Consider the following 26,611-nt stretch of genomic DNA (forward strand, 5'->3'; position numbering starts at 1 on the left):
GTCACTTTTCTGGCACAAAAGCTTTGTTGTATCGGCCCCATAGTCTTTAAAGTAATTAAATAAATGCTACAATTTGAGCTAAATTGGCAAGATACAAAATTATACAACTCCATGTTCATATTTCAATCATGAGATTCATTGTGTCAATCATCCGGTTTCACCTCTTTCTTAGTGACCTCATATGATATTACTTTGGTCTTCCAGTATACATTAGAAATTGTGTTTCCAGAGTTATATAAATAAATACAGCAAAAAAAGGGCAGCAGTGTTTACCTGCCCAGGTCTCAGAACTAATGCACCAACAGGGTGTAGCCAACCCATATAATAAAGATGGCAGCATTACATACTGATGAGACAACCACTCACAACAGAAAAAGGCTTGTATAGGGTGCTGGTCACACACGAGTAGTGCACAGTGTTTGGCTTACAGCCTATTAGTGACGCCCATACTATTAGATTAGGCGGGCTGCCCCGCACTAAGCCAGACACTGTGCACTACTCATGTGTGACCAGCGCCGTAAAGACTCAGTGATGGACCTGAGGAGTTTGACAAAAGCACATATTGTTTTGTTTTTTTTAAACAAACTGCAGTCAGAAGACAGAGGTTTTCCAAAACCAGAAAGCCATTTTATTGTAAAGCAATTTTGCAATGTAAAGTAAAGGCATGACTGTAATGGGGTTGTGATACTTATTAAATTGATACATTTTGTGAATAAATCTACTTTGTTGCTCTTCACCATTTGAAGTTTTCTGCTGATTAGATTTCAGTGCACAGGGGCCTGGGCACTCGGTCTGCTCCTCCCTGTTTGTGGTTCCCCAGCCCCTCCGCCTGCCTCCAGCCATTGAAATCTCAGCAGTGACCGGAGGCAGCAGAAGGGCTGGGGAATCACAGGCAGGGTGAAGACCCAGTGCACAGTCCGGCCCCTGTGCACTGAAATTTATGTAGCAGAAAATTTCAAAGGGTGATTAAAGAAGAACTACAAAGTCAATTTCTTCATGAAAGGTATCAATTTAATCAGTATTACAGCAACATCACAGCAATGTCTTTACTTTACATTACAAAATTGTGCTGACAGGTTCTGTTTAAATGTTGAACTGTGCACTGTACCAGAGAGTACAATGATATGTATATCACGCGGGCTGCCTGTCCTGCAGACTCTGATTAACAGGGTTCACCATATTATTGTGCATAGAAACCTGTCCATTTCTGGAGGATGGCATAATCAGAATATCATGCACATCATTGAATTAAATGAAATAAGGAAGCAAATTTAAAAGGGTTGTCCAGTGTCCATACTGTGTCGTCACCACTGGAGCAGGAAGTACAGACAGTGGTGCGGGATCAGGAAACGCTGGAGCCAGAACAGTGAGGGATCGATAAGGTACCTGCTACTTCTTTTATCATGTTATGATATACTAAGCTGTTTAAATAAAAAAAATCAATGTCAGGATGCCCCCTTAATTTTTCAGCCAAATAGATCTTTGTTTTTGCTTGGTTTGCATTGAACACACAACACAACAAATTAAATGACCGCAATTATAATGAGAGACAGTTCCTCCTGCCCAGTCATATAATCATGTCAAATACACCCGCCTTGTTTTTCTTCACCCAGCCGACATAATTACTGGATAAAGAATTTCACTTTGGTTCTTTTTGACTAAGACCAATTCTTTAAATCCATAACAAGATCACAAATTTACATTTTTCAGCCACCCAGGCTTAGCAGCATTATAAATATGATGATATAATGAAGTATAATAAAGGATAATTCATTACATTTGCACAAACATAATCTTAACATTTATGCAAATGACCAGGAAGACGACAACAAGACAAACAGGGAGAGTGAATTCTCACAGGGCATGTCAAGTCTTGTTAGATGGCAGCCTGCTTACATGAAGCCACTGCCAAATCCCAGCACAAACATTATGGCTAAGGTTGATTTATCTCAAAGAAAGACATGGCTCCTTGTTAATAGACACTTAAGTTTTGTGTTTGCTGTGTAAGAATAGGGTTTTGGTGTTATTTATTTTTTATCTAAGACATAAGTGTCAAACCACCATCCCTATATGGGGCCATTATACTGTATGGAGGACTACAGTGGAGGTCAAAAGTATTGGCACCCCTGCAATTCTGTCAGATAACACTCAGTTTCTTCCTGAAAATGATTGCAATCACAAATTCTTTGATATTATTATCTTCATTTAATTTGCTTGCAAGGAAAAAACACAAAAGAGAATGAAGCAAAAATCAAATCATTGATCATTTCACACAAAACTCCGAAAATGGGCCAGACAAAAGTATTGGCACCCTCAGCCTAATACTTGGTTGCACAACCTTTAGCCAAAATAACTGCGAACAACCGCTTCCGGTAACCATCAATGAGTTTCTTACAATGCTCTGCTGGAATTGTAGACAATTCTTCTTTGGCAAACTGCTCCAGGTCCCTGATATTTGAAGGGTGCCTTCTCCAAACTGCCATTTTGAGATCTCTCCACAGGTGTTCTATGGGATTCAGGTCTGGACTCATTGCTGGCCACCTTAGAAGTCTCCAGTGCTTTCTCTCAAACCATTTTATAGTGCTTTTGGAAGTGTGTTTTGGGTCATTGTCCTGCTGGAAGACCCATGACCTCTGAGGGAGAACCAGCTTTCTCACACTGGGCCCTACATTATGCTGCAAAATTTGTTGGTAGTCTTCAGACTTCATAATGCCATGCTCACGGTCAAGCAGTCCAGTGCCAGAGGCAGCAAAGTAACTCCAAAACATCAGGGAACCTCCGCCATGTTTGACTGTAGGGACCGTGTTCTTTTCTTTGAATGCCTCTTTTTTTTCCTGTACACTCTATGTTGATGCTTTTTCCCAAAAAGCTCTACTTTTGTCTCATCTGACCAGAGAACTTTCTTCCAAAACGTTTTAGGCTTTCTCAGGTAAGTTTTGGCAAACTCCAGCCTGGCTTTTTTATGTCTTGGGGTAAGAAGTGCGGTCTTCCTGGGTATCCTACCATACAGTCCCTTTTCATTCAGACGCCGACTGATAGTATGGGTTGACACTGTTGTACCCTTGGACTGCAGGGCAGCTTGAACTTGTTTGGATCTTAGTCGAGGTTCTTTATCCACCATCCGCACAATCTTGCGTTGAAATCTCTCGTCAATTTTTCTTTTGCATCCACATCTAGGGAGGTTAGCCACAGTGCCATGGGCTTTAAACTTCTTGATGACACTGCGCATGGAAGACACAGGAACATTCAGGTCTTTGGAGATGGACTTGTAGCCTTGAGATTGCTCATGCTTCCTCACAATTTGGTTTCTCAAGTCCTCAGACAGTTCTTTGGTCATCTTTCTTTTCTCCATGCTCAATGTGGTACACAAAAGGACACAGGACAGAGGTTCAGTCAACTTTAATCCATGTTAACTGGCTGCAAGTGTAATTTAGTTATTGCCAACACCTGTTAGGTGCCACAGGTAAGTTACAGGTGCTGTTAATTACACGAATTAGAGAAGCATCACATGATTTTTCAAACAGTGCCAATACTTTTGTCCACCCCCTTTTTTAGGTTTGGTGTGTAATTATATCCAATTTGGCTTTAGGACAATTCTTTTTGTGTTTTTTCATTGAAGACAAATTAAATGAAGATAATAATACCAAAGAATTTGTGATTGCAATCATTTTCAGGAAGAAACTGAGTATTATCTGACAGAATTGCAGGGGTGCCAATACTTTTGGCCACCACTGTATGTGGGGCCATTATTCTGTATGGAGGACTATGTGGGGCCATTATACTGTATGGTGGACTATGTGTGGCCATTATTCTAAATGGAGGACTATGTGGGGCCATTATACTGTATGGAGGACTATGTGGGGCCCATTATTCTGTATGGTGGACTATGTAAGGCCATTATTCTGTATGGAGGACTATGTGGGGCCCATTATTCTGTATGGGGGACAATGTGGGGCCCATTATACTGTATGGAGGATTATGCGGGGTCCATTATTCTGTATGGAGGACAATGTGGGACCCATTATACTGTATGGAGGACTATGTGTGGCCATTATTCTGTATGGAGGACTATGTGGGGCCATTATACTGTATGGAGGACTATGTGGGGCCATTATTCTGTATGGAGGACTATGTGAGGCTATTATTCTGTATGGAGGACTATGTTGGGCCCATTATTCTGTATGGGGGACAATGTGGGGCCCATTATACTGTATGGAGGACTATGTGGGGCCCATTATTCTGTATGGAGAACTGTGTGGGCCATTATTCTGTATGGAAGACTATGTGGTGCCCATAATACTGTATAGATGATTATGTGGGGCTCACTATTCTGTATGGAGGATTATGTGGGGCTCATTATTTTGTATGGAGGACAATGTGGGGCCCATTATTCTGTATGGAGGATTATGTGGGGCTCATTATTTTGTATGGAGGACAATGTGGGGCCCATTAGTCTGTATGGAGGACTATGTGGGGCCCATTATACTGTATACTAGTTGGCCCATGACTTTGTTCAAGTATTTCATATTGGCCCTCTGTGTTTTATTTTGACATCCCTGATCTAAGAGTAGGTGATAACCTGCTAAGTTGATCATCCTCTACATTTTTAAAAACTTTACTTCTACCCTATAAAGGCCTGACTGCACATAATTTTCTCTAAAATATTGGGAACATGGCTATGGTCTCTTTTGTTTCCAAAGGATGTGTGAATTCATGCTAAAGGCAGGTGCAGATGACACTATTTACTCTCACCCGAGAGTATCGGGCCGATTATGCTAATGACGCTTTGATCATCTCGGATCATCGTTTGATCAGATTGTGATCACCATGTGATATGATCCTCTGAGATGAGGTAAACATGGAGAAAATAAATTCTCCATATTTTCCATTCTGTCACGCAATGAAAATTGGACTGCACTCAGATGTCATCCGAGTACAGTCCAATGTTTCCCACTGACTCATTGACTGGTATGGCCGAGTACGATCTGAATATTGGATCCAACTGGGGCATGCTGCGATTTTCTTCCTTGGACAGACACAATCTAAGGAAAAAATTGGACATGTGCACGGCCTCATACACTAACATTGATCCGAGTGCAATGCAATGTTTTGTCGGATCACTCTCGGACCAAAAATACTTTCATGTGTACGAGCCCTAAAATAGGCCAATTGTCAGGTTAGCATTGTTGCATCTGTTCAGAATACTTTGAGATTGACTTTCTCATAGTATTTCAGCACTATCTAGCAGATTCCAGACTTTAAATGGTCTTTGTACCTTTGTTGGCAATGTCTTTACTCAAACAGACAGTGATGGCAGAGAATCCAGTCCAAATATGTCAACTGCTATGTATATGCAGGTGTTTCAGAAAGAAGCCATTGACCTGCTTTAAAATGACCTTTGCTTTGACAAATCATTGATTGATTTTTCTGTTTTTCATTAGTTTTCTTGTAAAAGTTATTCTTATTTACTAATACTGTCCGCAGCTAATACCAGATTCTTAAAGGGAAAGTGTCATCAGAAAATGACTCAGTTTTTAAATGGAGTTTTATGTTACACGCACGCCGCTAGGTTCAGATAGGGGCGAGACAGGTTACATGAATTCTTTGGAATCCTGGGGGAATCATTACTCAGGGCGACCATAGAGCATGTGCTGCAGCTTCTCTCAGGCACACAGGGGTATTGACCCTCAGGCACAGACACGTAGGTTGTTTCACTTGCTGACAAGACACATTTGACAAGAGTCCTCATAAATGGTAGAACAGTAGCATTTAATAAGAAGCCGCACAGCCAGTGCAAGTTAAGTCTTATGAGCAATAGGCTCCAGTGACAAACAGTACAGTTTCCTTAGCAGCACAGCAGTTCACAGTCTTCCCAGTAGTACAGGACAGCACAGTTCTAATGCAAATGAACACAGCATTCTTTACAGCACAGTGAGATGGAGGAGGGGGGAGGGTTTTCTGAGGGAGATGATCCCTGTGACACCATTTATTCTAGTCCTTATCTTTCTGCCTGACAATACTCTGCACTGTTAGTTCAGGAACTTTACCTGACCTGTGCTTAGCTTCACTCCTAACTTGAATCCTTTTCACTTGCAGGGGCGCTTCTGTGAGATACAGAACACACACACCACCTTTCTCTTCGGCTCCAGCCAGACAGTAAACAACTTCCCCACAATCCCCCTGGGGCTCTGCTAAAACACTTCCCTTCTCCTGTGACTGTGTTAACCCCTCTAGTTACTGGATGCTTCTGGAGCACAACACTTCCTGTCTCATGTGCTTGTATTACTTCTAATAGTTGCTGAATGCTTTTAAAGCAACAGCACTACTTCTGCATGTCACACTCTGCAACAGCACTACTTCTGCATGTCACATTTATCCTTTATGTATGCTGGGGCAACTTTTGTAATCTAACATCATAGTCCTCCTCAGTAGAAAATTGAAATTTTTCATTGTCAGGGTCTGTGAAACACCTGTGGTGTCAAAATATTCAATACACCCCTAGACGAATTTATAAAGGGTTGCAGTTTGTAAAATGGGTGTCAATTTTGCTATTTTGGCACCTCAGGGACTCAGCTAATGTGACTTGGCACATGCATATCATTCCAGCAAATGATATGCTCAAAAAATGGCACGCTTTCTCGTCTGATCTCTACAGTGTGCCCAAACAGTAGTTCCCGAGCATAAATTAGAAATTGCCGTACTCAGGAGAAATGGAATTGCAAATTGTGGCTTTTTTTACACCTTCTGAAAATTAAAACTTTGGAACTGAAGCAACATTTTTGTGAAAAAACACACAACTTTTCTTTTTCATGGCCCAGTGTTATAGTATTCTGTGAATCACCAATCAGTTCAAAACGCTCACTACACATGACTAAGCTACTAAATACATTCTTTAAAGGAGGTAGTCTTTTGAGATGCAAGTTCAGTGGATGTGGCAAATGTTCCTCAAAAACTTAATTTACAGTGAATCGATTTGTCGCAAATCTCAATGCTGCAAAGCTTTTAAAGGGAACCTGATATGGCCACCACCTTTCAGCCCTCATATACAGTACTCTATAATGATGTATATATGGCCCCCGATCCGACCTGCAAGACAAGAAAAAGAGCTTTTATTACCTAGGGGGCGGTCTGGTCTGAGTGGTGTTCCTTGTCTTGGCTCGGTGCCTCCCTTTTTTTTTTTTAGTTTGTCAGGTTGAAGGAAGACTAAGTCCATCTAGTTCAACCCATAGCCTAACATGTTGATCCAGAGGAAGGCAAAAAAAAACCACCTGGCAAACATTAAGCTCCACATTGGGGAAAAAAATTCCTTCCTGACTCCATATGACAATCAGACTAGTTCCCAGGATCAACGCCCTATCAAGGAATCTAGTATATATAACCTGTAATATTATACTTTTCAAGAAAGGCATCCATGCCCTTCCGAAATATTAGTAGTGAATCACTCATTACAACATCATGCGGCAAAGAGTTCCATAGTCTCACTGCTCTTACAGTAAAGAATCCGCATCTATGATTATGATTAAACATACTTTCCTCCAGACGTAGAAGATACCCCCCTTATCCCCGTCTCAGGCCTCAGAGTAAAAAGATCAGTAGAAAGGTCTTTGTATTGTCCCCTCATATACTTGTACATAGTAATAAGATCACCCCTAAGCCTTTGTTTTTCCAAAGTAAATAAGTGTAATAACCTGTCTTGGTATTGCAGGCCCCCCAGTCCTCTAATAACCTTGGTCGCTCTTCTCTGCACCCTCTCTAGTTCAGCTCTGTCTTTGTTATACACTGGAGACCAGAACTGTACACAGTATTCTAAGTGTGGTCACACTAGTGACTTGTATAGAGGTAAAATTATGTTCTCATGAGCATCTATGCCTCTTTTAATGCATCCCATTATTTTATTTGCCTTTGCAGCAGCAGCCTGACACTGGCCACCAAACGTGAGCTTGTCATCCACCAATACACCCAGGTCTTTTACAGTTACAGTTTTGCCCAGTGTTTTACAATTAAGCATATAATTATATATTTTATTTCCTCTGTCCAAGTGCATTACCTTACATTTATCCCCATTAAAGCTCATTTGCCATTTATCAGCCCAAGCTTCTAGTTCCTCCTGTAATATAAAATTGTCCTCCTCTGTATTGATTACCCTGCAGAGTTTAGTGTCATCTGCAAATATTGAAATACTACTCTGCATGCCCCCTACAAGGTCATTAATAAATATGTTAAAAAGAAATGGGCCCAATACTGACCCTTGTGATAGCCCACTGTTAACTGAGACCCAGTCTGAGTTGTTCCATTAATAACCACCCTTTGTTTCCTATCATTGAGCCAGTTCTTAACTCACAGGCATATATTTTCCCCTATCCCCATTGTTCTCATTTTATCTATCAACCTTTTGTGTGGAACCGTATCAAAAGCTTTTGAAAAGTCCATAAACACAACATCCACTGCATTTCCTTGGTCCAGTTCGGAACTTGCCTCCTCATAAAAGCTGATCAGATTAGTTTGACAGGAACGGTTCCTCGTAAACCTATGTTGATATTGGGTCATGAGGTTATTCTTCTTCAGATACTCTATTATAGAATCTCTTAGGAAACCCTCCAGGATTTTACCCACAGTAGAGGTTAAGTTTACCGGCCTATAATTTCCAAGTTCAGTTTTTGTCCCCTTTTTGAATATTGGCACCACATTTGCTATACGCCAGTCCTGTGGTACAGACCCTGTTATTATGGAATCTTTAAAGATTAAAAATAATGGTCTATCTATGACGTTACTTAATTCCTGCAGTACTCGCAGGTGTATCCCATCCGGGCCCAGGGATTTGTCAACTTTAGTGATTTTTAGACGCTGCCGTACTTCCTGCTGGGTTAAACAAGTGACATTTAATGGAGAATTTTTGTTATCACTAATCATGTTTTCTGTCATGCGATTTTCTTGTGTAAATACTGCTGAATAAAAATCATTTAGCATATTGGCTTTTTCCTCATCCTCATCCACCATTTCACCCAGACTATTTTTAATGGGGTCAACACTATCATTTTTTAGTTTTTACTATTTATGTAGTTAAATAATATTTTGGGATTATTTTTACTTTCTCTGGCAATGATTCTCTCTGTCTCAATCTTTGCTGCCTTGATTTGGTTTTTACAGAATTTATTTAATTTTCTGTATTTATTTAATGCCTCATCACTACCTACTTGCTTTAGTTCTCTAAATGCTTTCTTTTTGTCACTTATTGCACCCCTTACAGCTCTATTTAGCCATAGTGGTTTCCTCCTATTTTTAGCATGTTTATTCCCATAGGGTATATATTGTGCACAGGTCCTATTCAGGAAGCTAATAAATGTCTCCCATTTGCTTTGTGTAGTTTTATGTCTCAGGATATCGTCCCAGTTTATTGCACTAAGATCATCTCTCAACCGTTGGAAATTTGCCTTCCTGAAGTTTAGTGTCCTTATAAAACCTCTAATACACATCTTATTAAAGGATACATGAAAACTTATTATTTTGCGATCACTATTACCCAAGTGACCCCCAACTCGTATATTTGATATGCGGTCTGGCCTGTTGGTTAATATTAGGTCTACCAGTGCCCCCGTTCTTGTTGGGTCCTGAACCAGTTGTGAAAGGTAATTGTCTCTCATAGATGTCAAAAACCTATTACCTTTGCTTGAACTACAGGTTTCTGTTCCCCAATGTATTTCAGGGTAGTTGAAGTCCCCCATAATAATGACTTCTCCTTGAGTCGCTGCTTCATCTATTTGCTTTACGAGGATATTCTCCACTGCTTCCATTATTTTTGGAGACTTATAACAAACCCCTATCAGTAATTTATTATTTTTCCCCTCCCCTTAACTCCACCCACACCTACATTTTCATTAGATTCACATATATTCTCACACAAGATGGGTTTTAAGGATGATTTTACATATAAACACACAGCCCCCTCGCTTGTTTGTACGGTCATTTCCGAACAGACTATAGCCCTGTAAATTAACTGCTCAGTCATGGCTCTCGTCCAGCCATGTCTCAGATATCCCCACCATGTCATAATTATTCTCCAACAAAATTAATTCTAATTCCTCCATTTTGTTGGTGAGGCTTCTGGCATTACTGTACATGCATTTTATGTATCTCTCTGTACCTTTATTCCTTCTTACTATATTGACTCTTCTAACTCCACCCCCAATTTCTTTATTTGTGCCTAGGTCAATATCTGCACTATCTTCCCCACCTATAAAATGAATACCCCCCCCAATCCCTAGTTTAAACACTCCTCCACCCTTCTAGCCATTTTCTCCCCAGCACCGCTGCACCCTCCCCATTGAGGTGCAGCCCATCCCTAGCGTAGAACCTGTAGCCAACTGAGAATTCGGCCCAGTTCTCCAGGAACCCAAACCCCTCCTTGCTACACCAATTCCTGAGCCACTTATTTATCTCCCTAATCTCCCGTTGCCTCTCTGGCGTGACATGTGGTACAGGCAGTATTTCAGAGAATACGACCTTGGAGGTCCTTGCTTTAAGCTTGCAACCTAATTCCCTGAAATCATCTTTAAGGACCTTCCACCTACCTCTAACTTTGTCATTTGTGCTGATGTGCACCATGACCACTGGGTCCTCACCAGCCCCTCCCAGCAGTCTGTCAACCCGATCAGCGATGTGCCGGACTCGAGCTCCAGGTAGGCAGCACACTGTTTGATGACCCCTGTCTTTGTGACAGATTGTCCTATCTGTTCCCCTAATAATTGAGTCCCCCACTACCAGCACCTGCCTGGCCAGCCCTGCTCTTCTATTTCCCCCCTTACTGGAGCTGACACTCCTCCGGCTTTCATAGGACATGCCTTGCTGCAGCAGTGCTACCCCTGTACCGACACCCCCCTCATCTGCCAACTTTGCAAACTTCTTGGGGTGTGCCAGATCAGGACTAGCCTCCTGTTCCCTCTAGCCCCCCTTCTAACTGTCACCCAGCTAGCTGCCTCACTGTCCTGTAGCTCCCTACTACCACCCTCCTCCACATCTACCCCAGTGAGCAGCTGCTCAGTGAGCAGCAGACTCCTTTCCATATTGTCAATAGATCTCAGTGTTGCCAGCTGCTCATTTAGATCCAGTACTTGGGCTTCCAAATGCACAACGTGCACACATCTCGCACAGCAGTATGCACCCACGACCGGCTGTTCAAGGATTGCATACATGTGGCAAGATGTACACTGGATAGCATTGTCAATAATGGAGCTCATTTCTTAATGGGGATTGCACTAGACAGAAATGTTAAGTAAAAAGAAATGTAAAGAATTAATAAAATACAGACAGCAATTCAGTCCAAATTCCTCACTTCCAAACTCCCTGAATCCAAGTCACTGATAAACAAGTCACACACTAATTTCCATTTGCACTTACGCTCCGGTCACACTCACTAAGGAAGATTTAAAAATGTTTTTATTTTTTTTTCCCTTTTAGCAGCAATCCAACCTACAGCTCAATGCGCTTCCAAAGGACTTCTTCTTGCAATCGCCTTCCTCCTTCTTGCTTCGTGTGGATGACGCGTCCCTACGTCATCAACACAGTCTCCCCAGCAATGCACTCCTGCGCCGGCGTACTTCTCTACCCTGAGGAGGGCAGAGCAAAGTACTACAATGCGCAGATGCCGGGAAAGGTCAAAGAGCCCCGGTGCATCCGCACTGCAGTACTTTACTCTGCCCTCGTCAGAAAAAAAAATAAGCAAACAATTTAACCCTCATATGACTCTGTGAATAAATACGGTAAATAAAAAAGTTATAGCTCTCAGAATATGACAGTGGAAATTTTTTTTCACAAAAGTATTTTTAGTACGCAAAAGTGGCAAACTATAAAAGAACCTATATAAGGGTGAAGATTCTAAAGCGGGGACGCTTAGGAGGGGGTTTCAGCCATTCTGGCAACTTAGGGACTCTGCAAATGGTTCCCACAACCTACTCCAGCAAAATCTGTGTTCCACTAATTAAATAATGCTCCTTCACTTTTGAGCCCTGCGATATGCCCAAACAGTAGTTTATGAGCACTTATGGAGTATTGCTGAATATGGGAACATTTTTGAAAAACAGTTATTACTACATAGAGTTACATATGTCATATTTTAAAAATCTGATCTATTTGGGAACGTCCAAACTAGCTGTAGTGGGTAAAAGTTAAATGAAATGAAATTTATTAAATATGTCTGAAAGCTATATAATGCAATATACCGTACACACATATTTGATATAATCACTAGTGATGGGCGAGCACTAAAATGCTCAGGTGCTCGATGCTCGGTCCGAGCACATTGGAATACTCGGGTGCTCGACCCGAGCAACCAGCCCAATGTAAGTGTATGGGAAACTCGAGTATTTTTCAGGTGGCTCCCCCCGGCGGTCTGCAAAGGGCCTAAAAATTGCCCAAATCGATAAGAACAGTGCTCAAATGACAAGGGAACAGCATGGGGAAGCATTTCTGACTCCCAGGTCACTGCTGTCAACAACGTTGTCAGAGGTATTACGCCACTTTTACGGACTCACAATAAAACATACAAAAACTAAACCAAAATGGATTTTCCTGTGAAATATGTTAAGGAACATCCTTTCCAGGGTAATGACTTGCATATAAGGTAAAATAAATATCCAAAAACAAAAATGCTCCTCCACACGTTGGGCTATGTTCACACATAGCGTTTTTGATGCTTTTTTGCACTTTTGCATTGCTTTCAACCAAGACAAATGCATTCACTGGGAAATGTCATTTTAACATTTTACAACCTTATCTGGCCATGCGGTGTGTGACACATCATCAGACACATGCATACAGTGCTGAAAAGACATGGGAACAGCATGGGGAAGACCCCTGGAAGCATCTCTGACTCCCAGGTCACTGCCTAAAAGTGTGCCCATCATAAGTGATCCTTGGCGCATGCAAAGATGCCTCTCGCCATGCACCTGTCGTTGCAGACTTGCAACAATCACCGTTCACGTCCTTGTCCCAGTGCAGCGTTCAGCTGTCCCTACCCCATTCCTTGACATGCAAGTATGCAGCCAGCCACCCACCCACAGGCTGCAATACTATACTGGGAAATTTTTGACAGCTGCTTGCACTTGAAATGTGGCCTTTTAGGCTTGTGGAGGCGGAAGCTATCCACAACCTTATGGCGACGGCCGGGTGTCCATACTCGGTCCCCAGCCGCCACTATTTGTCCCAGTGTCGTCTCCACCTTCCACAAGCACGGGTCTTACAATATTACCCGTGCCCTCCCCAGTTTTCTTACTGGGAAGAACCACCTAACCGCAAACACATGGACAAGTGAATGTGGCCAGGGGTGATACGGAGCCTGTCCTCAGCTTGTCGGTGAGTTGTATTTCACCACAGCCATATTTTTTAGCTTGGTGAAAGGACTGACTTTTGGGAAACCTTATCTACTCCAGCTGTCATTTCTCCCAGGAAGTCCTCTAAAGATGCTTGCACTTGAAATGTAGCCTTTTAAGCTCATGGAGGTGGAAGCTTTTCACAACCTCATGCCGGCGGCGGCCGGGTGTCCTTACTCGGTCACCAGTCGCCACTATTTCTCCCGGTATCGTTTCCGCCTTCCACAAGCAAGGGTCCCTGAACATTACTGCTGGTACTTTTCTGTGGGAATCTGCTTGCCTCCTACCAGCCTGTAATATTTCCAGTGAACTATGGTACGACACCATGGTATTAGCACTGCCCCCAGCACCAGTAGTGAAGCGATCCCCAATTTCCTTCTCAGGAATTTTATTTGGTAGACTGAGTGGCTGCCCAAATACATTAGTTTCTCACAAAGGAGCTGAAGATAGAGTGGCAGTAGGTGCAAGTTTCTCCAGCCTGTTAGATATCAGAGGGTGAATGGAAGCACATTTGATCAGTGGTTAGCACTCTAGCCTTGCAGCGCTGGGATCCTGGGTTCAAATCCCAGCAAGGACAACATCTGCAAGGATTTTGTATGTTCTCCCCGTGTTTGCGTGAGTTTCCACCTCAGTAAAAAAGGAGCCATAGAGTGTTCGGGTACCTTTCCACACACTTTTCTTAGCCAGGACTGCTTCTCGGCAGGATTGGACAGTCCCACCAGAGAATCCTCAGGTGGGCTCTGGCTTCTCCATCAGGAGTGTTGATGATAGCGCAAATTTTGCAGCAGTTATGGGTCTCTTGAGCGGGGGAGAAAGGCGAGCCCTCAGAATCAAATCCTCTGGTGGGCCCAATGTTTTTCAGTTTTAAACTTCTTCTCAGTGGGAGTTGTATTTCACCACAGCCATATTCTTTAGCTCGGTGAAAGGACTGGCATAGAGGGAAACCATATCTACTCCGGCTGTCATTTCTCCGTCACCAGGTTCCGCCCATTGTCACAGACGACCATGCCTGGCTTTATGTTCAGTGGTGAGAGTTGCTGCTGTGTTACAGCTTTCAACAACTCTGCAGCACTGGGCGGTTTGTCACCTAAGCATAAAGCATATTATCTTCAGCACAGCCTGTTGCCGCTTGGCCAAGGCAGTGCTGCCGTGCTTCCAGCTTGTGACTGATATGGTCATTTCGGAGATGGAGGCCGAACAGGAGGAGGAGGTGCAGGAGCTGAACAATGTGATTACATTGAGGTTACATTGGCAACTCTGGTTTTTAAACTAAGGAAAGACCCTACTGTTTGTTTGTTGTTTGTTTTTTTATGTTATTTTTTAAGACAAATGCATTCACCGGGAAATGTCATTTTAACATTTTACAACCTTATCTGGCCATGTGGTGTGTGACACATCATCAGACACATCCTGTTTCATTTATGATGGAGGGACTCTGAAAGTCACAAAGCCTATTTTTATAGGGCCATCAGGCGGCCCTTACTATTCTTAAAGGGCCAGCAGTAGGCCCACACTATTGTTAGAGAGCCATCAGCCAGCTATGCTTTGTTGTTCCCATTATTAACGAGTGGGTCTCCTATACTGTTATTGCGTATGCAGTGACTGCAAGGGCTACCAAAAATTCGGACGCAACCCAATACCCCTTTGAAGAGACATAGAGGAGGGTCTCAGTGAAAAAAATGTTCCCATTAAAAGGAGCGGGTCTCCTATAGTGGTAATGCCCATGCTTTGACGGCAAGGGCTGCTAAAATTTTGGGAAAACCCCACTAACAATTTAAAGACACATAGAGCAGGGCCACAGTAATGACATGTTTCCATTACAAAGGAGCCGGTGTGCTATACAGTTATAGGGTATGCAATGAGTCCAACGGCGGACAACATTTAGGAAAAAACCCACTAACAATTTAAAGACACATAGTGCAGGGCCACAGTAACAACATATTCCCATTAGAAAGAAGAGGGTCTCCCATACTATTTGCCTATGCAGTGAAGCAACAGCTGCCAAAAATTTGGAGGAACTCCAATGCCCCTTGCAAGAGACGTAGAGGTTGGAGAGCCTCCTAAAAACAATGGTCCCATTATTAGGAAGTGGGTCTCCCATAGTGTTTGCCTATGCAGTGAAGCAACGGCTGACAAAAATTTGCAGGAACTCCAATGCCGCTTGCAAGAGACATAGAGGTTGGAGAGCCTCCTAAAAACAATGTTCCCATTATTAGGAAGTGGGTCTCCCATTCTGGTTACCTATGCAATGAAGCAACGGCTGCAAAAAATTTGGAGGAACTCCAATGTTCCTTGCAAGAAACGTAGAGGTCGGAGAGCCTCCTAAAAACAATGTTCCCATAATTAGGAAGTGGGTCTCCCATACTGTTTATCTATGCAGTGAAGTAACGGCTGCCAAAAATTTGGAGGAACTCCAATGTCCTTTGCAAGACACGTAGAGGAGGTGATATGGTAGATATGGTGGTGAATGCTAAGGTGAGGGAAGATGAGGAGAAGGAGGAGGACAAGAGCAAATAGACAAAATCAGGAAGCGTATACCCATGTCTGTGTGTGAAGACAAAGGATGGGCATAGAATTAGACCTCATGAAAAAAGACACTGTTTTTGAGTTTAAGTTACGCTGCTATCATTCGGTGGTCTCTTAGGGGGCTTGTGTGTGTGTCAGTGACGCGCCCCCTGGGCTGTGGGGATACCCAGAGCCGGGCCTTGTAGATGCTGGGGGTAGTATTCACCGTGGCGGCGACCCGGTCCGTGACCCAGGGCGGTCAAACCAGGGTAGTCTATGTGTATCTGGTTTAAATAGTCCGACTATGCCACCTGTGGATTGCGGTCATTGGTAACCGCAGTCCGCTGAAGCTGGTGGTATGTGCCGCAAGGTGATATAACTCCCCACAGGAAGAGTGTAGCTTCAGGGCAGCATGAGTGGATGATGGTGGTGATAGTGCCTGGATCAGTAATAACAACACAGAGTCTTTGCAGTGCAGTCCCAGGGTCTTTACTGGTGGTAATTATATAGGCCCCAATGGGAGTACTTGCTAGGGATGAGGGCCTGGTCAGTCTGGGAGCAATCCTAGAATTCCCCTGGCCAGGTGGAGTTGTAGGCCTGCCGTTCTGACTGTACTCTTTGGCTATCCCGCTTATAGTCGTGTTGTAGCCCACGTCCCTGAGTGTGACGTGCTGTGCTCACCCGTATGGCTGGCGACTCGGATCCCGTGTATTCCTCGCTCCTCTGTGGCGGTACTGGTCCTTTCATGTGGCTGAGCCTCCGGGGTTCTGGGGCCAGGAGACCTACAATCTCCTGCCTTGCGCTATCTGCTGCTGGGCTTGAAGGGTCCCACAGCCTCGGACTCCGGTGTCCGGTTCTCTGAAAGTACTGCGGCCAGGACGAGCTCTGCCAGCTCCAGTCCTCAGCTCCTTGCTCCTTAGTGTCCTGCTTGACTCCTGACACTGAACTAACTTAACCCCGCCTCCAGATCCAGTTATATAGGGCAGGATCCTCTCCTTTCTGGTCTGGAGCAGGAGGTGTTGCATGTAGTGTGTTCCCTGACCAGGAAACTCCTGTTTTACTCCCAGATATGGTATTACTACCACTGTGGCAACCAGACCCCCTGGGGTGCCACATCAGCCTGCTGCACTTTTTTTGCTATCCTGCTCCCTGGGTAAGCTATGGACATTATATTTGACAGAAACAATACCAATGTACTTATTTAATGAAAAATAATGACTGGGATATGTTCATTTTATTTGTGATACACAGGTGAGACATTGTGATATACAACCTACACTGGTGCTAATTTGTCATTCATAGCCTGTCTTTGGCATTTATGCACCTGTGTAGTTCAAAATTTCCCCAGCATGGGTTTTTGCAGGATTGTACTACATACAAATTAATAGCTATATGCAGTGCTGTACACACTTTTGATGTATTCTTTGTCTGTCCTATCTGTTTTTCATGTATCAATGCTTTTTAATACATATCTACAGTGCTGGCCAAAAGTATTGGCACCCTTGCAATTCTGTCAGATAATACTCAGTTTCTTCCTGAAAATGATTGCAATCACAAATTCTTTGGTATTATTCTCTTCATTTAATTTGCTTGCAAGGAAGCAAAAGAGAATGAAGCAAAAATCAAATCATTGATCATTGCACACAAAACTCCAAAAATGGGCCAGACAAAAGTATTGGCACCCTCAGTCTAATACTTGGTTGCACAACCTTTAGCCAAAATAACTGCGAACAACCGCTTCCGGTAACCATCAATGAGTTTCTTACAATGCTCTGCTGGAATTGTAGACCATTCTTCTTTGGCAAACTGCTCCAGGTCCCTGATATTTGAAGGGTGCCTTCTCCAAACTGCCATTTTGAGATCTCTCCACAGGTGTTCTATGGGATTTAGGTCTGGACTCATTGCTGGCCACCTTAGAAGTCTCCAGTGCTTTCTCTCAAACCATTTTATAGTGCTTTTGGAAGTGTTTTGGGTCATTGTCCTGCTGGAAGACCCATGACCTCTGAGGGAGACCCAGCTTTCTCACACTGGGCCCTACATTATGCTGCAAAATTTGTTGGTAGTCTTCAGACTTCATAATGCCATGCACACGGTCAAGCAGTCCAGTGCCAGAGGCAGCAAAGCAACTCCAAAACATCAGGGAACCTCCGCCATGTTTGACTGTAGGGACCGTGTTCTTTTCTTTGAATGCCTCTTTTTTTTCCTGTACACTCTATGTTGATGCTTTTTCCCAAAAAGCTCTACTTTTGTCTCATCTGACCAGAGAAAATTCTTCCAAAACGTTTTAGGCTTTCTCAGGTAAGTTTTGGCAAACTCCAGCCTGGCTTTTTTATGTCTCGGGGTAAGAAGTGGGGTCTTCCTGGGTATCCTACCATACAGTCCCTTTTCATTCAGACGTCGACGGAGAGTACGGGTTGACAATGTTGTACCCTTGGACTGCAGGGCAGCTTGAACTTGTTTGGATGTTAGTCGAGGTTCTTTATCCACCATCCGCACAACCTTGAGTTGAAATCTCTCGTCAATTTTTCTTTTCCGTCCACATCTAGGGAGGTTAGCCACAGTGCCATGGGCTTTAAACTTCTTGATGACACTGCGCACGGAAGACACAGGAACATTCAGGTCTTTGGAGATGGACTTGTAGCCTTGAGATTGCTCATGCTTCTTCACAATTTGGTTTTCAAGTCCTCAGACAGTTCTTTCGTCTTCTTTCTTTTCTCCATGCTCAATGTGGTACACACAGGACACAGGACTGAGGTTGAGTCAACTTTAATCCATGTTAACTGGCTGCAAGTGTGATTTAGTTATTGCCAACACCTGTTAGGTGCCACAGGTAAGTTACAGGTGCTGTTAATTACATGAATTAGAGAAGCATCACATGATTTTTCAAAGGGTGCCAATACTTTTGTCCACCCCCTTATTTAGGTTTGGTGTGGAATTATATCCAATTTGGCTTTAGGACAATTCTTTTTGTGTTTTTTTCATTGAAGACAAATTAAATGAAGAGAATAATACCAAAGAATTGGTGATTGCAATCATTTTCAGGAAGAAACTGAGTATTATCTGACAGAATTGCAGGGGTGCCAATACTTTTGGCCAGCACTGTAATAAAAATAGATTTTACTTGAGTCTATAAAATACTCCGTATTCCTCCTGATTAATTAATGTTATAATTTGGAGTTTGATGGGGTTGCAAGGCCGTGATGATCTGGCTGTGCTCGCAAGTATCTACATATATAATGCCTAATCTGGGATTATCTGTGCTAATTTAACATTCGGTGGTGTTGAGAAATCTGGCCCAATCCAGCCCTTGTTCATTTTTATAAGAGTCAGCCTGTCAGCATTTTCAGTTGACAGGCGTGTGCGCCTATCGGTTATAATTCCACTGGCGGCACTAAAAACCCACTCTGATAAAATGCTACTGGCAGGGCAGGCCAGGACCTCCAAGGGAGAGCCAGTTCATTCCACGTGTCCAGCTTGGATACCCAGTAATTATAAGGCACAGAGGAATCACGGAGGATGTTGGTACGGTCGGCAAGGTACTCCCTCACCATCTTTCCAAACTTTGCACTCTTTGTGAGAGTACCCCGCACCTCAGGATCTGTAAGATGGGAGGGTCTGAGAAAACTGTCCCAGAACTTTGACAGTGTTCCCCTGCCTCTGCTGGATTGAAGTTGTGTCTCTTTCGCCTGTACTCCTTTGTTGTTCAACAAACTGTGACCTCTGCCGCCAGCGTATTCAGATGGGAATTTTTTTAATAATTTCCCAACAAGGGCCTTCAAGTACTGCCCCATTTTAGTAGACCTGTTCGCCTCAGGAATAAGAGATAGAAAGTTCTCCTTGTAGCATGGGTCTAGATGTGTCACCAACCAGTATTGAATGTCAACCAAAATTTGGACAACGCGAGGGTCACGGAAAAGGCTGCGTAACATAAACTCAGCCATTGTTTTTTTTCCCACTACAGCTTTGGTAAAAAGTTAAATTTGATAGCATGTAGGTGACTTTCTAAAATGGGCACACAGGCGGCGTACTTTGACAAGCAGATCCGGCAGCTCCGGATAGGTTTTGAGAAATCGCTGAACCACAAGGTTAAGCACATGGGCCAGGCATGGTACGTGTGTGAGCTCGCTTCACCTCAGAGCCGCCACCAGGTTCCGGCCATTGTCACACACGACCATGCCTGGCTGTAGGTTCAGCGGTGTCAGTCACAGATCTGCCTGCTCTTTCAGAGCTGTCCACAACTCTTCAGCGTTGTGTGGTTTGTCACCTAAGCATATTAGCTTCAGCACAGCATGTTGCCACTTGGCCGAGGCAGTGCTACAGTGCTTCCAGCTTGTGACTGATGTGGTCATTTCGGAGATGGAGGCCGAAGAGGAGGAGGAGGAGGAAGTGCAGGAGCTGTAGAATGTGGGGGCAACCTTTATTGACCCAGGGCCCGCAATCTTCGGCGTCGGGAGGAAGATTTTCATCCCAAGGTCCGACTGGGTCCCGGCTTCCACTATAATAACCCAGTGTGCTGTCAGCGAGATGTACTGTACCTGCCCACAAGCACTTGTCCACGTGTCCGTGGTTAGGTGGACTTTCCCAGTAACTGCATTGTTGAGGGCATGGCTAATGTTGTGCTCGTGTAATGCGGGGATGGCACATCGGGAGAAATAGTGGTGGCTGGGGACCGAGTATCGAGGAATGGCCGCTGCCATCAGGTTGCGGAATGCTTCTGTCTCCCCGAGCCTAAAAGGCAACATTTCGAGCGCAAGCAGTCGCCAAATGTGTGAATTTAGTAGTGAGGCCTGTGGGGCGTTGGCTGCGTATTTGCGCTTGCGTTCCAAGGACTGGGGTAGGGACAACTGAACGCAGCGCTGGGACTACTGATGGTTCTACTTGAGAGTGTGCAATGACAGGTGCAGGGCAGGAGGCATCTTCACATGCACCATGGACAGAAGATTGACTTGCACGCATAACAGCGGAAGAAGCAGTGGTGCCACCCACAGACACTATTCCTGGACCCTGGGGTTCGGCCTACTTAATCAGGTGCTTTGCTGCCATGTGCCTGATCATGCTGGTGGTGGTCAGGCTGATAGTTTTGCTACCCCTGCTGATGCTAGCTTGGCAGATGGTGCAAATGGCCTTTTTGGGGTTATCGGCAGAGTCTTTAAAAAACAACCAAACTCGGGAAGACCTAACAGTTGTACTGGCAACTTCCGTGGTGTTGATGTTACAGGGAACGTTTTCCTGCCTTCTGTCTGTGGTCACCACACTGCTTCTTCCTGCCTGCTGTGGTGCTACGCCTCCCTCCCCCTGTGTGCTGCTGTCCTTGCTCTGTATGTCCCCGTGCCAGGTTGGGTCAGTTACTATATCATCCACCACCTCGTCTTCCACTTCCTCACCCTGGTCCTGCTCTTGACTTTCTGGCAATTGTGTCTCATCATCATCCACCTCTTGTGACAGTTTCCCACCATCGCCTTCGTATGACCGTGGCTGCTCAAATATTTGGGCATCGCAACATGCGATCTCCTCTTGCCCCGCTTCAAGTGGACCGGGCGAGAGGCCCAAATCTATAAATGGAAAAGTGAACAGCTCTTCGGAGTGTCCAGGCACTCAGCATGGTGGGAGGAAGGAGGATCAGGGTGTGGAATATGTGGTCCAGACTCACGCCTACTGAGACTTGACCGTGTGGAAGACAGGGTGGTGGTGATGGTGGCTAAGTGACTCGAAGCATTATCTGCTATCCAACCAATAACATTTTCACACTGCTCTTTGTTCAATAGTGGTGTTCTGCGGTCCCCTATTAATTGGGACAGGAAGGTTGTGCGAGAAGATGTTGGTGTTTGTTGTGGCACAATTTCAGCTAGCCCACGGCGTCGGCCTCGTCCTCTGCATGCACCATCATCACCATCACGTCCACTTCCCTGTCCCTTGCCACGTGCCTTGCCCATTTTAAATGGAGGACAATATTTTCCATGTTCAGTACGAATGGCTGGATTTGAACCGCAGTGATATGTGAAACGTATGACGGAAAACCACAGTTTTAAAAAGCTGGCCTGTAGGTAATTATTTTTAACAGCGACCTCCTGTCAATAACTTTGCTGATACACTGCAAAAAAATTTCAATGGAGGCCAGAAATGGCAGAACTTTCAGCCCAAATATATGTCATCCGGTGACGGACAAACCACAGTTTTAAATAGCTGTCCTGTAGGTAACTATTTTTAACAGCGACCTCCTGTGAATAACTTTGCTGACACACTGGAACAAAATTTCAATGGAGGCCAGAAATGGCAGAATTTTCAGCGCAATTATATGTGATCCATGTGACAGACAAACCACAGTTTTAAATCACTGGCCTGTAGGTAACTATTTTTAACAGCGACCTTTTGTCAATAACTTTGCTGACACACTGCAACAAAATTTCAATGGAGGCCATAAATGGCAGAATTTTCAGCGCAATTATATGTGATCTGTGTGACGGACAAACCACAGTTTTAAATAGCTGCCTGTAGGTGACTATTTTTAACAGCGACCTCGTGTCAATAACTTTGCTGACCCACTGCAACAAAATTTCAATGGAGGCCAGAAATGGCAGAATTCTCAGTGCAATTATATGTCATCCGTGTGACGGACAGACCACAGTTATAAATAGCTGGCCTGTAGGTAACTATTTTGTTTTAAAATATTTTTATTAAGTTTTCAATTAACAAAACTGTAAATACTTTATGTATTATACTATACAGAGTGGTTATTGTAGATATAACATATGTGAGTTATCATATAATACAGATATATCTATGCAATATGTTTTAATCACAGATTTACAAGGAAAGAACATAAATTTGGGGAAAGGGGAAAAACAGACAACATAAAAGGAACTTACAACATAATCATACAAGTTGGTTAACCAAAAGGGTAATACATTACTTTTAACATCCCGAATTCTTACAAAGAGTATCATAGCCTAAGTTTCGGAACTACATTCAGTTAGTGAATTAAACAAAATGATATAAATACACCGTTATTGAATCAGAATTCAAAAATCTTAGTTTCACAATGTTAATGGAGTGTCAAGAAATTAAGTTTGGCATAAAGTTTTGCGACCAAATATCCCATTTAAATTTATATTTATTCAAGTCCTTCTGTCTAAGGGCTATATTGTATTCATAGATATTGTGGATAGAAACTCTGTCTATTACATCTGCTATGGTTGGAGCTTCAACTTGTTTCCAACGTGAAGCTATCAACAATTTAGTAGTTATTAAAATGTGACAAATTATGTGCCTTAGATTGTTGGGGAAAGTATCTATACCTAGCAGCAGAAGAACCAATTGTGGATTAAGGGAAATTCGTAAGCTAGTGAGGTTTTTAATAAGGTTTCAAACCTCTGTCCAAAGATTATTGAGCTTAGGACAACCCCAGAAAATATGTGAGAGGGTCCCCATCTTCCCGCAACCCCTCCAACAGTCAGATGATGTCGATGGTGAGAATTGATAAATTCTCTCTGGTGTCCAGTACCATCTAGACAAGATCTTATAGTGGGACTCATGTAGAGAAGCACACAGAGTGTTCGAGTAAATGATGTCTAGAGATGAAGAGAGTTGTGATATGTCTATTTGAACTTGGAGTTCTTTTTCCCAAGTTATTATGTTTTTAGTCTTTAGTAGTTCAATGTCATCATTGTAAATCCTATACAGATGGTTTGTCACCCATTTGGGGCTATCGAAGGGTTTAGATAAAAGGTCAATAATGAATTGGGGAAGAGAAAAGAGAATGTTTTTTGAAGTCAGGAATAATTGTAATTTTAACCATGTCGAAATTTCTTTGTTAGGTAAAGTATATTTATCCTGGAGGGATTGAAAAGTAATAAGATTATTATCCAGAATTATATCTTGGATTGCTGAGATACCCAATTCCAACCATGTACTCAATTTCAGCTTAGCGATTAAAATTTCTAAAATTTGGATTGGAAGAGAATTAAGCTGCAAATCTTTAAATTTTTACTTTGTTTTTTTGAGCAGATTTCTCCAGTCGGTGATAACTGCCTTGAGTGTCTGAAAATTTGGTAGAGGTTTACTAGGGTCTATAAGATAAGCTGTGATAGCTAGCTTCAAGTCACTGTAATTTATTTGGGCCTTTTCCAAGGAGACCCAGGGAATAGGATTGTCTTTTAGTAACCAACCATTTGAGAGTTTCAATATCGTTGCTTGATAATAACTAAAAAGATTTGGGAGACCCAATCCATCTCGTCTCTTATGTTTTTCTAAAAGAGTGATTGATATTCGTGGCTTATTTTTGTTCCAAATAAACAATCTGAGTTGTGTTTGAAATGTATTGAACCATTTTCTAGGTATAGGCAATGGAATACATCTAATTGCATATAAAAATTTAGGAAGGGCCATCATCTTGTAGGTAATGATTCTCCCCAGCCACGATAGGTCTATTTTACTCAGACGGAATAATTCGGTTTGGAGGGATTTATGAAGGACTGACAGGTTGTCATTGACCACAGATGATGGAGATTTTGTCAGAATTATACCCAAGTACCAAATCTGCTGCGGTTGCCAGTTAAAGTCGAATTGTACCTTCAAGGCAGTGACCAAGTTGTCTTCTAAGTTGAAAGTCATACATTGAGTTTTTGAAAATTTAATTTTATAAAACGAAACATTAGCAAAAAAATTTTATCAGGGAATTTAAACGCTGAAGTGACAAAAGGGGGTTTGAGATAGTAAGCAGAATATCGTCTGCAAAATGTGTGACTTTCGAGCATGTTTGTTTAAAGTTTATACCTTCTATAAATTTGTCAGACCTAATTTTTGCAGCTAGGGGTTCAATAAATAGGGCAAAAAGTATAGGCGAGAGGGGACATCCCTGTCTGGTGCCATTAGACAAAGGAAATTTAACTGAAAGAAAATTATTTGTGTACACCCGGGCCGATGGATTCGAATACATAGCCTTAATGCTGTTGAATATCCTGCCTTGAAATCCAAATTTCTCAAGAGTTTTAAACATATAAGACCAGTTCACCCGGTCAAAAGCTTTCTCCGCATCTAGGGCCAACAATACTGCTGGAGATTTATTTTTGCTTATAATCGAGATAATATTAAAGGCTCGTCTTGTGGCATCTGATGTCGATCTTCCCTGAATAAAACCCACCTGGTCTGGGTTAATTAGTTTGTGAACAAAATTTTGAAGTTTTTGAGCTGCTAATTTAGCCAATAATTTGGTGTCACTGTTCAAAAGAGAAATAGGCCTGTAATTTTTTGTGTCCTTTGGATCACCTTTGGGTTTGGGGATGACGATCATCAAAGCCTCCAGCATCTCAGCATGCAAGTGGCCCTCAATCGCGGATGTATTTGCTAATCTAACTAGAGGATCTTCCAACAAGTTTTCAAAGCACTTATAAAACTAATTTTGAAACCCATCTGGGCCAGGTGATTTCCCATTTTAAGGTTTTTAATTAGAGAAGAAATTTCTAATTTAGTATATGGGGAATTCAATTCTTCCAGCTCAGACTTAGAAAGGGAAGGGAGGTTTATGGAATTTAAAAAAGAGTCTATCACTTCACATAAGGGGTTAGAAAAGTTGGGATTATCCTTAAGATTATATAAATTTTTATAAAAATCAGCAAAGATGTCTGTGATTTTCTTAGGATGTGTAACTAGTTGGGCATTTTTATCTATAATTTGACTAATCTTTGTCTTTTGTCTAAAATGTTTGTCTAAAGTCTTGCCGCAAAGGCTTTAGATGGTTCATCGGTTTATGAGTAATGGTTTGCTCTAATTCTTTGAGTAACTTTGTTGAATTCTTCAGATAAAAGGGTTTTGAGTTTCTGCCTCAATGTCAATACTTGAGATTGCAAATCTGGGGAAGGGTTATTAAATAATTTTTCTTCTAAAGCTATAATTTCTTTAGTGATTTCAACTGTTTTGTCTCTATTGTTTTTCTTTAATTGGGAATTTAGTTGGATAAGATGACCCCTTAGTACCGCCTTAAAAGCCGTCCAAAGTAAATAAATTGGAGTATTGTCAGAATCATTCTCTCTAAAGTAATTCTTAATTGATTGTTCTATTGCACATCTGTATTTAGGATGGGTAAATAAGTAACTGTTGTTTCACCACAGCCAATTCTCTACTAAAACTGGGCCAATAATTATTTCAGATAAGACAGGGGCATGATCAGACCATAACCTTGGCTCTATCCGCACAGATTTGAATTTGGTTAAAGAAAATATGTCTGTCAGGATCAGGTCAATACGGGAGTATGAGTTATACCTTCCTGAGTAATGGGTAAACTCTATAGAAGATGTGTTGAGGCATCGAAATACATCATATAGCTCATTCTTATTAATCCACTGGTCTAAATTAGAGAGAAACTGTCTTGATCTAGTGGAGGAGTCAATTAAGGCGTTAGGTACCATGTTAAAATCCCCAAACAAAACCAAATTGCCCCTCTTGGTTTGGTGAATAAGCATCATTATTTTTGTCCAAAAAGGTTATTTGACCACTATTAGGGACATAAACATTAGCTAGGGTGAATTTTACACCATTTATTTTACATATTAAAATTAGATATCTTCCATCTTCATCGGCTAATATCAGAAGTTTTTCAAAAGTTACTGTGTTTTTTATAAGAATTGCTACACCTCGTTTTTTCTTTGGATTGGAGGCATAGAAGATGTTGGGAAAGTTCTTATTTGTGAATTTGGGCTGGTTGGTTTCTTGAAGACCAATAATATCTGCTCTAGAGTCTCTTATCT

General features: G+C 42.5%; 1 protein-coding gene across 1 annotated transcript in view; it reads left to right on the forward strand.

The window, feature by feature from the left end:
* Positions 1-1,326: 1,326 nt before the first annotated feature.
* Positions 1,327-26,611, forward strand: part of LOC141258988 (apolipoprotein L3-like) — a 174,522-nt gene continuing 149,237 nt past the window's right edge. The window contains exon 1 of the mRNA XM_073674339.1: positions 1,327-1,382. The gene's annotated coding sequence lies outside the window, so the exon portion shown is untranslated. The remainder of the gene's footprint in view (positions 1,383-26,611) is intronic.

The sequence above is a fragment of the Phyllobates terribilis genome, unplaced genomic scaffold, assembly GCF_046119375.1.
Source record: "Phyllobates terribilis strain yellow unplaced genomic scaffold, ASM4611937v1 Scaffold_3__8_contigs__length_932513732, whole genome shotgun sequence".
Lineage (NCBI taxonomy): Eukaryota > Metazoa > Chordata > Amphibia > Anura > Dendrobatidae > Phyllobates > Phyllobates terribilis.